The following is a 13,312-nucleotide window of genomic DNA, read 5'->3' as shown; positions in this document are numbered from 1 at the left end:
TCCTTTATTTCCTGCTTTTTCCACCACAGCTGCTTTTCGCAACACAGCTGCTGTTGAAGAAGCAGGAAAAAAGGGCTTTTCCAACAGTTGCGTACTCGCAAGCAGTGCTGCTCAGCTGTCTGGGCAGCTCAGCAGGTCGTAAATTGCACTTGCATGACTTGCGCGACTCGCACATGTGCGCGTGACACAGAGCAACAGAACTGGTAGTTATACTGGTCGGATCCCATCCCTGACTGCTAGTGCATAGTTTATCCATCCCAGCCGTAGTTTCTCAAGTTTGAAATGCTTTCTTCATTGTGGTATGATTGACACAATCCTTATTGCCTTTTCAGAGCCAGGGAATTGATATATTTATACCTTTTCTATGGGATTAATTTTGATGTGATTGTTAAATATTTCTTCTTTTACTTTCTATTAATAATTTCTTTTCCAGATTTTGTTTGTATTGTGCATTCTGTTTGTGAAATAGCTTAACACGCTTTTTGTAATTGCTTTAACCTATGGAATATACTACTAAAACTCTGGTTGTATTTATCCTTCTGTCTGTTTGCACCCTCAAAGCTAGCCCAAACTGTGCATTGTAGATCAACAGGTTTTGAATTAAAGCACTAAAATCCTCTAACTTAAAGAATGCATAAAAATATGGGACCCATTACTCCCATGGAATTGAAATTTCCATGATATTCAGACTAGTTTTATTTATAAAGTTGAAGCCTTTGCAGCAACTCCACAGTCATATGATCATAATTTCTGACAATCCTGACAACTTTCCCACAAGCAAAGCACTTAAACTTATATACCGCTTCACAGTGTTTTCCAGTCCTCTCTGAGTGGTTTACAGAGTCAGCATATTGCCCCCAACAATCTGGGTCCTCATTTTACTGACTTTGGAAAGATGGACGGCTGAGTCAAACTTCAGCCAGTCAGGATCGAACTGCTGGCCGTCAGCAGAGTTGGCCTGCAATACTGCATTCTAACTACTGTGTCAGAAAAACTTCCAGAAAGTTGGAAGTTTCTTCCACTCCCACTGTTTTTTTGCCCACCTGTGGTCATTCTATTTATCAATTTAGGTAAGTAAATATCTTACTGAAGTTCATATGCCACTATAATTATTTTTTTATTTATGATATACATTCTTCTTGGAAGATCAGGGGCCATCTTGCACTGGGTAGAAAAATATGATCAGTCTAAAATTTAGTGTTCATTCTGGTCACATCAGATTGTACTACTTTTGTCTCAAAGGGTGACCCAATGGCTCACAAGGTTGTCTGGTACTTTTTAACTGCAAGTATAAACTACTGTATCGGTAAATTACATTGATATCTCTTTTACTGGGGACTAGAATGATTGAATGCACAAAATAAAGGAATGTCAAAGGAAGGGAAAGTGAGTGGTATGAGATGGCATATTTAATAGTTACCAAAGATAGTAGATTTTCTATGTTTTCTATTATCCTTTCTCTTGTTTTTTTTTTTTTTTTTCTATTATAAGTTTGAAGAACTGGGTTTGAAAGATGGTAGGATTGAGCTATGAGGAATGCCTTTGTTTTAAAGGTACATTGCTTTAAATCCTATCAAAATTTTCATTCTATTTCAAGCCCGTAAGACTCCATAGGCCAATCTGGATTCAGCCTATAGGTATTTCAAATTTTAGTCTCGTTGGGAAAATGCCATTCCATTCCATACTCAGCAAGTTCACACAGATACATTGAACTAAACTCTTATTTCCTGTTTCTTAGATTCTAAACTCTGCTGGAATATTTTGGGAGTTGAAATCTATACATCTAGAAGTTGCAGTTTGAAAAAAGAAACAGTTGTAAACTAAACTTGTTTCTATCATGCCTATATACTACCTCAGACAAAGTCTTTTGTTCTTCAAGCTTCATACCCATCTCTTTTCAGTTCCATCCAACTATGACTTTTCAGTCTTCCTTCCTCTCAATCCATTCACTCTTCATTTATTGTTTTGTGTTTCAGTCTGATTCATTGCCTTTGTGTGACCATCTTAACAAACTTCATCTTGAACACTCACTTTTATATTCAAACCATATTCATTTTTGTCTCTGTCTCTTTTTGTTTGATCACAGATACTTTTAAAATATCCCATTCTGACCACATTCAACTTTTAAAAAATATTTCCCCTCACATACCCAACCAATTCACTCCCACACAACAGAGTGAAGAGAAGCATACTGTTCTACTCAGACATTTTTGTTTCATTCCATAAATTTTTATTCCTCAGAAGGGACTTCAAATTACCCACTGCTTTTCTAACCAACATGTGTACAAATGTATCTACTTGCTAAAAGGGTGAGCTGAAGGACCAGGAATCTTTATAGATTGACTTGGAAATAATCTAATTCTTAAATTTGAAGATAATATTTCATCTTAATCTGAGTAAGTCCAGTTCAAGTGATGGGCCTGTAAAGAGCTGAGGTGGTGCAGTGGTTAGAATGCAGTATTTCAGGCTAACTCTGTACACAGCCTGGAGTTCGATCCACCCGATTCAAGGTTGAATCAGCCTTCCATCCTTCCAAGGTCAGTAAAATGAGGATCCAGATTGTTGGAGGCAATACGCTGATTCTGTAAACTGCTTTAGAGAGGGCTATAAAACACTAGAGAGCTGTATACAAGTCTAAATGCTGCTGTCAGGGTTCCGACAAAAGCCCTAATCAAATCATGAGCCTCAAGCCAAACTTTATGAGTTGACAGCTATTGCTATTGATAAATGTCATATTTACAGACATTGCCTTTCCTTTGCAGCACTTCATGGAATGACCATGTGGGAAATGATTCTACATTTTAGTAAGAAAAGAAAAAAAGATGTAAGTCACCATATTTTCAAAATGATTTGGATTTCCCACCCCATCCTGGTAGCATTTTAAATTTTAAATGGTATGAATATGCTAGCTTTGAAAAAGAATAAACATTTTTACCAGAAATCCTGTTTCTAATATCATGTTGCCAAGTTTTGCTGTTATTAACAGATATGTTTCAGAAACATGCTTCAAATTTTAAATCACCTCCTAATGCATATTTACAATTTAGTTATAATTATGTGGCATGATTGTTTTTTAGCCTTTTTGTTGTAAAAGCATTTTTAAACCACTCAGAGATCTTTTGGGATTGCAGTAAATAAATAAATATTAAATGAATACTCAGTAAAAGATCTTAAAACAGTAGCCAAAGTACATTTTATGAAGGGTACTCCCATATTCAATAATCTCACACAATTAAAAGGCTTTTTAAAATTATTAATACACACCAAACTTGAATAATTGAAGTAGTCATGTAATTTCTTTGGGGAATAGCAAAAACAGCAAACAAATGTTTTGTTTTGTTTTTTTAAATCCAATTTTGTATCTATTGTACCTATTGCCTGGCAACATCTCTCTTTTTCGCTATATCCTCATGACTTCATCTCTTCATGCCTACACAACTTCCTGCACCAACTAGGATCACCCTGACCGTTAGAATATCTAGGGACAAACTAGTTAATGTTCCACATTTTCAGCCTCTTCGGTGATAAACCGAAGATGGTATCCCTTTTCTGTGGCAACACCAGTGGTTTAGAACAGCCTCCTGACAGAGATCATGCTGGGCTACTTCTTATTGGCTTCCCAGAAAAAAAATTGAAAACTGAGTCACTCTATTTTGTAGACCCTTTTCTTAAGTTTATGCAAAATACTGACTTGTTTTCTTTTTGCTCTCTGTATGTGGTTATCATTATGGTGATTGAGATTGTTTTCCCTTGACTATGGGAGTTTTCATTCTTGTTTTATATATACTGTAAACCACCAAGAGTCATTTTGACTGCAGCAACATAGAGGTTTGTTAAGTAAATAAACAACCATACAAAAAAACTATCAACCTTGAAGCTGGGCTGGCTGAAGCCATCTTGGAGCTTCAGTGCTGAGGGGTAGGGAGGGGGGAATTAGACATATTGTATAGTCAAAATAAAATACTTTTTCTTGGGAACTAAGGACATTCTCACACCTGGCCGGAGGAAGAAGGAGTGATGTCATCAGACCAATGGACACTGCCTTGATTGGACAAAGTGACTGATTGTTTTAAGAAAGTAACAAACTTTTAATTAGGTGGAAACCTTGGGAACCTTCAGAGTCGGTTTTCACCAGATCTTTGCCAATATGATATTTCCAATAAAGCTATTCTTTGAGGAATTCACCAGCCTCAGAGTTTTTCTTGCTATGGATCTATTGCTTGGAACCCTGACATAAACAGTTTACAAATGAGGCAGATTCATGTCTTCCTTAGCTTTACAGATGTTAAAAATCCAATTTTCCACTTTATTCCAGCAGCATCCAACAACAACCTTAAGGTGTGTAAAATCTATTAGGTTTTGCCCTTGAAGGGCAGTCAAGTAATTATATGCAATAAGAGGGGAATTGTCAATGGGAACAGCAGAATTTATGTTGGTATAATTTTCTGATGATTCAAAGACAGGTGGACAACATGTCAACTAAACCATCACAACCCCCCTCCCTTTTTTCTTTCTTTCACAGAAATAAAAAATTGGGAAACAAAGAATGATTTGTGGCTCTGAAAGATTCCCTTGCTTTGTCTAAGAATATAGGGATGTGGCAGATAGTCCTGATTCCCAGGAGGGAGGGAGTGCATTCCAGGGGACATTAGTCAGCATAGTTCAGATAGTTTGGTGGGGAGAAAGAGGATCAAGTCAGCTCTTCTCTAGAAGTTCTCAGAATATGTTTTTAATAAGGCAAGTACTTTGCTTAGGAGCTATGGAGGCATGGTGGTTGGAATGCAGTATTGCAAGCTAACTTTACCTACAGACAGGAGTTCGATCCTGACTATCTCAAGGTTGATTCAGCATTCCCTACCTTCTTCCAAGATGGGTAAAATAAGGACCCAGAATGTTGGGGACAATATGCTGAATTTATAAACCACCCAGAGAGTGCTGTAAAGCAGTATGGAGTGGTATATAAGTTTAAGTATTATTGCTTTAGTTTGGTAAGATTCTGTCTGTAGGTGAGAAACAATAGAGGAAACTGCTTAGAAGTAATTCTATATCTTTCTTGGTTTCTGGAGCTTGAAAACAGTAGCTGAAACAGAGTAGATAGGTGAATGCTATGTTGCTGGTCTTGGCAAGTTGCAGTGGTAGAACTAGCAGTATAGAAAACAAAGACAGAAACACACCTTGAGTGGCTTTAAGCTACAAAACAATGAGGCGTCCTAAAAGGATAATATTGTGAATGTACAAGGGGAAAAAAAGATATGTGGGAAGCCATTCTTGCGTGGATTAGAATATGTCTCGAAGGGATAAAGCTTGTCTCCTTTTACAAACTACACATACTTAACTTAGATTTAAGCTCATTTTAACATTTCTTTAGAAGTAATGGTTTCATAAAAACATCCTTTGATTTCTAGAACTCAGATTGATTATTTCATGTTTTGACCAGCCTTCTCCAGAATAGGGAGCATTGCTTTGAAAATCCAAGTGTTACATCTGAATCTAATGTTGATGCATGCACATCAAAAGAATTCTGCCACGCTGGCTAGCCCATTCTTTAACATATCTGCACAAGACTGCAGGCTAGCATTAGATTTTTTTTTCCCCTATCACTTTCCTTATCCTTAATATGGAACTAACTATATCAAAAGGCAACTGACTCTTAAAGTAACTCTTTTCAGAAATCTTTTATAAATCAGACTAATACAATGTAACATTTTATGCAGGACTGCTCTTCTGGAAAGACACAATTGCATTAACACTGGCATACTATCATACACACTGAGTTACAGTACATGAATTGTGCCTGTCTTGCACAGGCACGTATTAAATGATTTTCTAAGCCTATGTTTACTTTGGGGGAAAAGATGCACACAACGGGTGGGGATATTTGTATTCCCACCCGTCCTATCATTTTAGCAATATGTGAATACAGTCACAAGGACATCTTTTCCATCTATATGTCAAAATAAGCTACACACAGCCATCAGGAAATGCCTTAATCCCTGCTTTTACTAGTTATAATGATAATGATATAATACCCCCAAAAGAGGATTTGACTGGAATAGAGCCTTTCTTCCATGTTACAAGGAAAGAATGCCAAAATCTGTTGCTGTTTTAAGGAGAAGGGATATACATTCGCATCTTTAACAGGAGACAAGGATAACATAATATTTCATCTTGGAAAACAAAAACAAAATAACTATAGGTATAGAGAATAGATAGAAGAGCAAATAAGTCTGGTGCAGAAAATCATGGAATGGCCTACATTGCTCCATTCGAAAGCATCTTGTCAAATAATTCCTCTTATTGAACATTGCCCCATGTTAGGAAGGCAGATGCCACCTCAGTTTCATGATTTATACATAGAATAGAATAGAATTCTTTATCGGCCAAGTGTGATTGGATACACAAGGAATTTGTCTTGGTACAAATGCTCTCAGTGTACATAAAATAAAGCAAAGTGGAAATGGTTCACTTTGTACCCTTCTCTTTTGGATGCAGTTGCATATGTGCTTTTGATTCTTCAAAACTACAGCTTGTTCACAGAAACATGAATTGCCTTTTTAATGCACTCCAAAGACTGAGTGCATGCAGCATTTACTAGCTGCAATGTCTGTGACGTTGTATAGCCATAATGTTGAAAGCATGTATGAGAAGGCATAGAATGTGAATAATTACTGTATTTATTAATATGCTGGGGTGAGATGGGCTGGTGGGAATCTCATGGCTCATTGACCAGGCGATGGTCCTGATCTGGAATCTCCCTGGGCAGACTCAACATTTCTGCCTTTAACTCAACTAAAGTCAGTGGAACTAAATCAAAGTACTTTTTTCAGAAAAAGGATATAATCCATGCTTTGGGCTAATCACACATTTTAAGGAAGATGTTATCTATTATGTTCTGTTAATCTCTATCATTGCAGTTATTATAAAATAGGAGAAGGGAAGAAGCAGGAGCAGCAGCACATATCTGCTGTTATTTATTTATGTTCTTCAGTTCCACGGTTTTTCCCCACAATATTTTCTGAATTCAGAAAATCTGAGATGGGCAACTACTTTCACAAAGAAACAATATTACTCTCTTCTCAGAGAAGTCTGGCACTTACAGGATATTTTACATAAAATGCTTCAATGTAAAACCATCCAAATGAAACCAACAATGCTTAAAAATAAACACACACACACACACACACACACAAATTGGTAATTGAAAAAAACAACAACAACCAGAAACCTGTTGTCTTCTGAAAGTAAGGAATGTGTGGGTCATTTGTAAAGTTTTCATAATGGAGTCTCAAAGGTGTTTTTTTCAAAAATAAACTTTTGAAAAAGTTTGGATGGAAAAGCAAAACATTTTCTTCTTCTTCCTTAAGGAAAAAATATCAGACCAGTTCCTTTTTGCAAAAGCACCTTAGAGACAATTATGACTTAGATGACTGAAAATCTCTACAGACATTCATAATGGAGTATTACCACAGAGTAGATACTACAGTACTCCTGGCCTTTACCGAGGAGAGCATAAGCATCTTAATGCACACATTGAACAATATTAGTGGAAGTCTTTTTTTTTTAAGTACCAAGTTCCAAATTAATGCCAACATCTTATATTTAGCCTGGTGTCTCACAGGCAACCAATGCTATACTTTCAAGGCAGTGGTGGGATTCAATTTTTTTAACTACTGGTTCTGTGGGCATGGCTTGGTGGACGTGGCAGGGGAGAATACTGTAAAATCTCCATTCCCACCCCACTCCACAGGAAGGTTACTGAGAAATCTCCATTCCCTCCCCACCCCACTAACCTACTTTCCAGATCCATTCTCCTGTGCAGGGCAACAAAAGAAGACCCAGCCATACAGCTGGGACTCAGGAGGCAGAGAATAGATGGGGGTGGGGCCAGTCAAAGGTGGTATTTGCTGGTTCTCCGAACTACTCAAAATTTCCGCTACCAGTTCTCCAGAACTGGTCAGAACCTGCTGAATACCACCTCTGTTTCAAGGTCAATAACACATGGTCCTATTTAATCATGCCCCAGAAAATATAAAGCAAATATTTTATGCATGGATTGTAGCTGCATACAAAGCGCATTACAATAGTGAAACTGCTAAATTAATGGAGCAGATATGACTGTGGTCTTATAGCTGGAAAATCAGACAAGGCTCAGCATGAAACCAACAATTTTCTGTTCATTCTCCTAAATGGTTTCCTATAGATATTGATCAGGAAAATAAAAAATAAAAAATAATTCTGTGAGATTCCAAGCTGAGATACCATGGGACCAATTCCCAATGCCTTGTGCTCTTCTAGCAATATTTATTTGTTTGTCAAACATGTACAAGATAACAAGTATAAGTATGAACATAAACAAGAACAAGGGAGTAAATACAGATAAATGGGGACAGTAAGACAGGGACGGCAGACATGCTGGTGTGCTTATACATGCCCCCTTTAAGGACCTCTTAGGAATGGGGTGAGGTCCACGGCAGACAGTTTGAGATTGAAGCTGTGAGGGTTTGAAGCTGTAACAATGGAGTTGGGTAGGGCATTCCAGGCGTTGACCACTCTGTTGCTGAAGTTATATTTTCTGCAATTGAGTCTGGAGCAGTTTACTTTGAGTTTGTATCGTTGTTTGCCTGTGTATTATTGTGATTGAGGCTGAAAAAGTCATTGACATTGTAACAGACAATTTTGTGAACTATGCTTAGATCGGACAGCAGGTGATACAATATAATAATATCAAAGCTACTAAGAGATACAGGAGAGTCAATGTATGAACAGTCCCTATAATTTTATTAGAAATGGCAATCTAGTCAGTTTCTGTGTTATATCTGATCTTAAGTCACGCTGAAAGGAATCTAGATAAGTTACTTCTTATAAACAAGCTTACAGCTGATGGCTACCATCTTTTCTATCGTGATGCCTGAGAAGGGAATTTTCGCAACAGATAGGTATCCGAAACCAGGGAAGGGTTTTCCAAGAAATGTTGCATTACTATTATCTTCAAGGCACTACTACTACTCCCTTGTGTACTGAGGCACTCAATGTTCCCTAGGCAACCTAATTATATCCTCCCTTGTGTACTATGGGAAAATGTATAGAGTTGGCCTAATCATCTTAAAAAACTGAATCTATTGCATACTTCTTCCAGTCACCATAAGTTTCTGCCTTCATTAATGTAACTGCATATTTCCCAAAGAGTCTATATGAAGGGCTGTTTGGTTTAAATAGATTTTATGATGAACATTGAAAAAAAAATCTGATAATGTTTTACTGTAGGGAAGAGGACAAATCTCTCTCTCTCTCTTTCTCTCTCTCTTTCTCTTTCTCTTTCTCTCTCATTTATTTATATGTTTTGTGACCTAATGGTATATTTCAGGGGTGTCCAACCTTGGCAACTTTAAGACTTGTGGACTTCAAAGCTGGCTGAGGAATTCTGGGAGTTGAAGTCCACAAGTCTTAAAGTTGCCAAGGTTGGACACCCCTGGTATATTTGGTCAGTTTGCATATCATAATCTTCTTTGGCATGAAAAACTTTACAATATTTATCTTTTTACATTTAAAACAACTAGATTGCCAAAATATATAGATCTCATTCTAGTTTTGCTTTTAGTTCAAAATGAAAGCCATATATAAAAATCTCGCTAATGACTTTTCCATTTGTAAGGCTAATTGTGCATGTAAGGGGAAAACAAAAGAAAGAATTCCAAAATTGTGCAACCTGCAAGTTGTGCTTCATCATCCCAATGCTCAGGCCTGTCTCTTTCCATACATCACTGAGAAAGCAACAATTCACAAATAATAATTCCCACAGCTAAATACATGAATGCCGCATGTTATATATTTGATTGAATGTATTATGGAACTGCATATTATTTTTGCTATTGTTTTGGACAACCTAGTATTTATTTGGCATCATCTCAGAAGCTACTAATTTACCTCCTGTATATCTATTAGAAATGTAAAGTCATGCTAATATGCTCCCCGCTCTGTCAATTCAAATTGCTCTACTCAAAATACAGCCTTTATTGAATCTTCAGGATTCATTTAATTTGGCAGTGTTTGCATAAGTAAGCATTAATTGGCATAAGCATAAAAATGAATTCCATAATAGTAATGCAATAACAATAATGAAAAGAATAATGACTGAAGTTTATGAGGTGGAAATGAAGCATATCTCGCTGGAAAAATCAAATATGAATCCTCAATTCTTCACTGTTCTTTTACTTTTCCACTCTTTTTTAGTCTATATCCATCTGCATCATTGTTTCCTTTCATTAGAGGTCATCATATAATAAGGTTCTATTATTACATGTGATCAGTGAAAGTCTAATGGAGAACAGGATGGGCAGGAGGCAGCTTTCCTCCATGACGCCATCTCTTTGGAGCATTTGTAGATTGATTGAATACTAATGCATTCAATTCAACCACAGCAAGGAGCTGAAGAAGCTTCTTGGATGAGAATCAAAACATTGTCAAAGAAAAAACCAGAAAGTCCAGTTGCCTCTTTAAAAAGCACTTTTAGGACAACCATGACCTGGAGGACTGAGCTCCATAGACAACCACAGCAAGGACATACCAATGTTTAGGCTGTAGGCTACTTCATCTTTGAAAAGAATCCTGGAGGGTTATACTCCAAAGCAGGTAAAGCCAGGACAAAGACATTGGCAGAGATTGCATAAAAATAGTTTTTCATGTCTGGTGAGATTAAAATTTACCACCTCGTAGTTTCTAGCCTGGTACTTTAATTACTAGATTAAATTGGCTCTCTAGTTTTCTTGTGACCCCATCTTCTTCATTTTGTTGAATTAATGACATTAAGACATAAGACATAAGAATTTATTTGTCATTACACTCGCAAGCGGGTGCAACGAAATGAGGTGCTCTTCCACAAAGTAAAACTGGACAAACACCACTAAAAGAAAAAAATTGAACTAAACACAGCCAACCATGCAATAATCTCTATGCAATTTAAAAAATGTAAATACCCCATTACTCTCAGCCATTTAAATTCCACAAAAATCTTATGACCCTGCATTCAAACTCAAAACTGCACTTGGATAAAAACTGTTCTTAAATCTGGTCGTCCCTGTTCTTAATACCCTAAATCTCCTTCTCGATGGTAATAGTTCAAAGAGCTGATGTCCCGGATGAGAGGAGTCATTCAATATATTAAGTATCTTCCTCTTACATCTATTCCTATACAGTTCTTCCAAAGAGGGGAGTGAGTAGCCAATGATGTTTTGGGCCGTCTTGATCACCCTCTGAATTGCCTTTTCTCTGCCACTGTGCAGCTCGAAAACCATACACAGAGACAGTAGGATAATATACTCTCAATTGAACTCCGATAGAAGGTAGTCAGTAGACTCTCAGCCAGTTGTTGTTTCCTAAGAATCCTTAGTAAATACAACCGTTGTTGTGCCTTCTTAATTAAAGCAGCGGTGTTTGCGCTCCAAGTCAGGTCATTTGTAATGATGGTCCTGAGAAACTTACATTCAACCACCTGTTCCACACGAACTCCCTCTATATACAGTGGCTGGATGTCTGCTTTTTCCTATAGTCCACTATAACCTCCTTGGTCTTCTTAATATTAAATAGAAGATTATTATTCTTGCACCAGCGGATAGCTGTAGTACCTCATCCCAATATGCAGACTCATCATCCCCAGAAATAAGTCCTACAAGCGTAGTATCGTCTGCAAATTTCATTATCCTATTGTCGGGATGTGTATTTGTGCAATCAGATGAATAGATGGAGAACAGTAGTGGACTAAGGACACAACCTTGTGGAGTGCCAATGCTAAGTGTCTTGACAGTAGAAATATAATCATTTAGTTTAACTCTTTGTGGATGATTTGTTAAAAATCCAATATCCATAAACAAATAGAATCTGGAAGATCTAGATCTTTGAGCTTGGCTATTAAACTGTGCAGTATGATGGTATTGAAGGCAGAACTAAAATCTGCGAACAACATTCTTACATAATTCCCCGGTGTTCCAAATGGGATAAGGCCATGTGAAGCACAGTAATAATTGCATCCTCGGTTGATCTGTTTTCTTTGTAAGCAAACTGAAGCCCATCAAAGGAATCGGGAAGGCATGAGATAATATAATTTTGAACTAGCTGCTCAAAGCACTTCATTAAGATAGAAGTTAGTGCCACCGCCTATAGTCGCTCGGACCATTTGTGGGCATCTTTTTAGGCAGTGGAACGATGGTGGAAGCCTTGAGACAAACAGGAACCACGCATTGTATCAAGGATCGATTAAAAATTTCAGTCCATATTATATTTTAAAAATGGTAGTGTAGTTGTTAGAATAATTGAGTAAAATCTCATTGATATTGTTTTCTAGAAAAATAAAGAGTAAAGATAGAAGTCATCACAAAAGAACAGGGGCAGTTTAAATCAAGTCTGGACATGTGGAGAACAATTCTTTGTCAGTCTGGTGCCAGAGCTTATAGTATAGGTGCTTTTTTGATTACGGAGATTCTTGGGCATAAACAACATGTAAATGAGTGGCACTTGCTTGTTGATGCCTCAGAAGTGAACTTGAAAGCTGTCCTTCTTCATAATCCAAATAAAACACTCTCTGTATGGCCATGTTGTGAACATGAAAGAAAGAAATAAAACACTCTCTGTATGGCCATGCTGTGAACATGAAAGAATCATATGAGAACACAAAACTAGTTTGGGAAAAGATCTAGGATGAAAAAATATAAATATAATATCTGTGGAGATCTGAAGGTCATTGCACGTCTGTGAAGCCTGCAGCTTGGTTACATAAAGAGCTGTTACTTTTTTTGTATGACTGAGACAGTAGGAACAGGAAAAGAAAACGTTTTGAAAGAATAGACAAAATCTAAGTCATTTGTTCAAGAAAAAAGAATGTGGTAAACAGTCCACTTAAAAAACAATTCCTTTCTCCGTTGTGGTATTTGTGTGTGTAGGTATATATATTATATATGATATATACTAGTTATTTATTACTTAATTTCAATTTATACAATTATTTATTGAATTAGATAAATTGAATTGCTTTAAAATCAAATTTATGTGGAATTATAGACTTTACACAAGACTATGTAGGCCATTGTCTCCTGCTCAGTGTAGATATTCAAATAGTTATCTAGCCTCTGTGGTAAATGGGTGCCCTTCATCCCTTTTGAGTTATGGTGGTGTTGTCAAATGCTCTTCCTGTTCACAAATATTTTCTAATGTTTATTTGATATCTACACTCTTGTTAAGTTAAAGTCTTTGTTTCTACGCAGCACTCTGGAATGAGAGAGAACACCAATTGAACTAAATTGAATTAATATAATTATTGCAG

The sequence above is a fragment of the Notechis scutatus genome, chromosome 3 (genome assembly GCF_049901735.1).
Source record: "Notechis scutatus isolate UNSWTSFEM ecotype Mainland chromosome 3, rNotScu1.2, whole genome shotgun sequence".
NCBI lineage: Eukaryota > Metazoa > Chordata > Lepidosauria > Squamata > Elapidae > Notechis > Notechis scutatus.
This window is presented reverse-complemented; position numbering follows the sequence as displayed.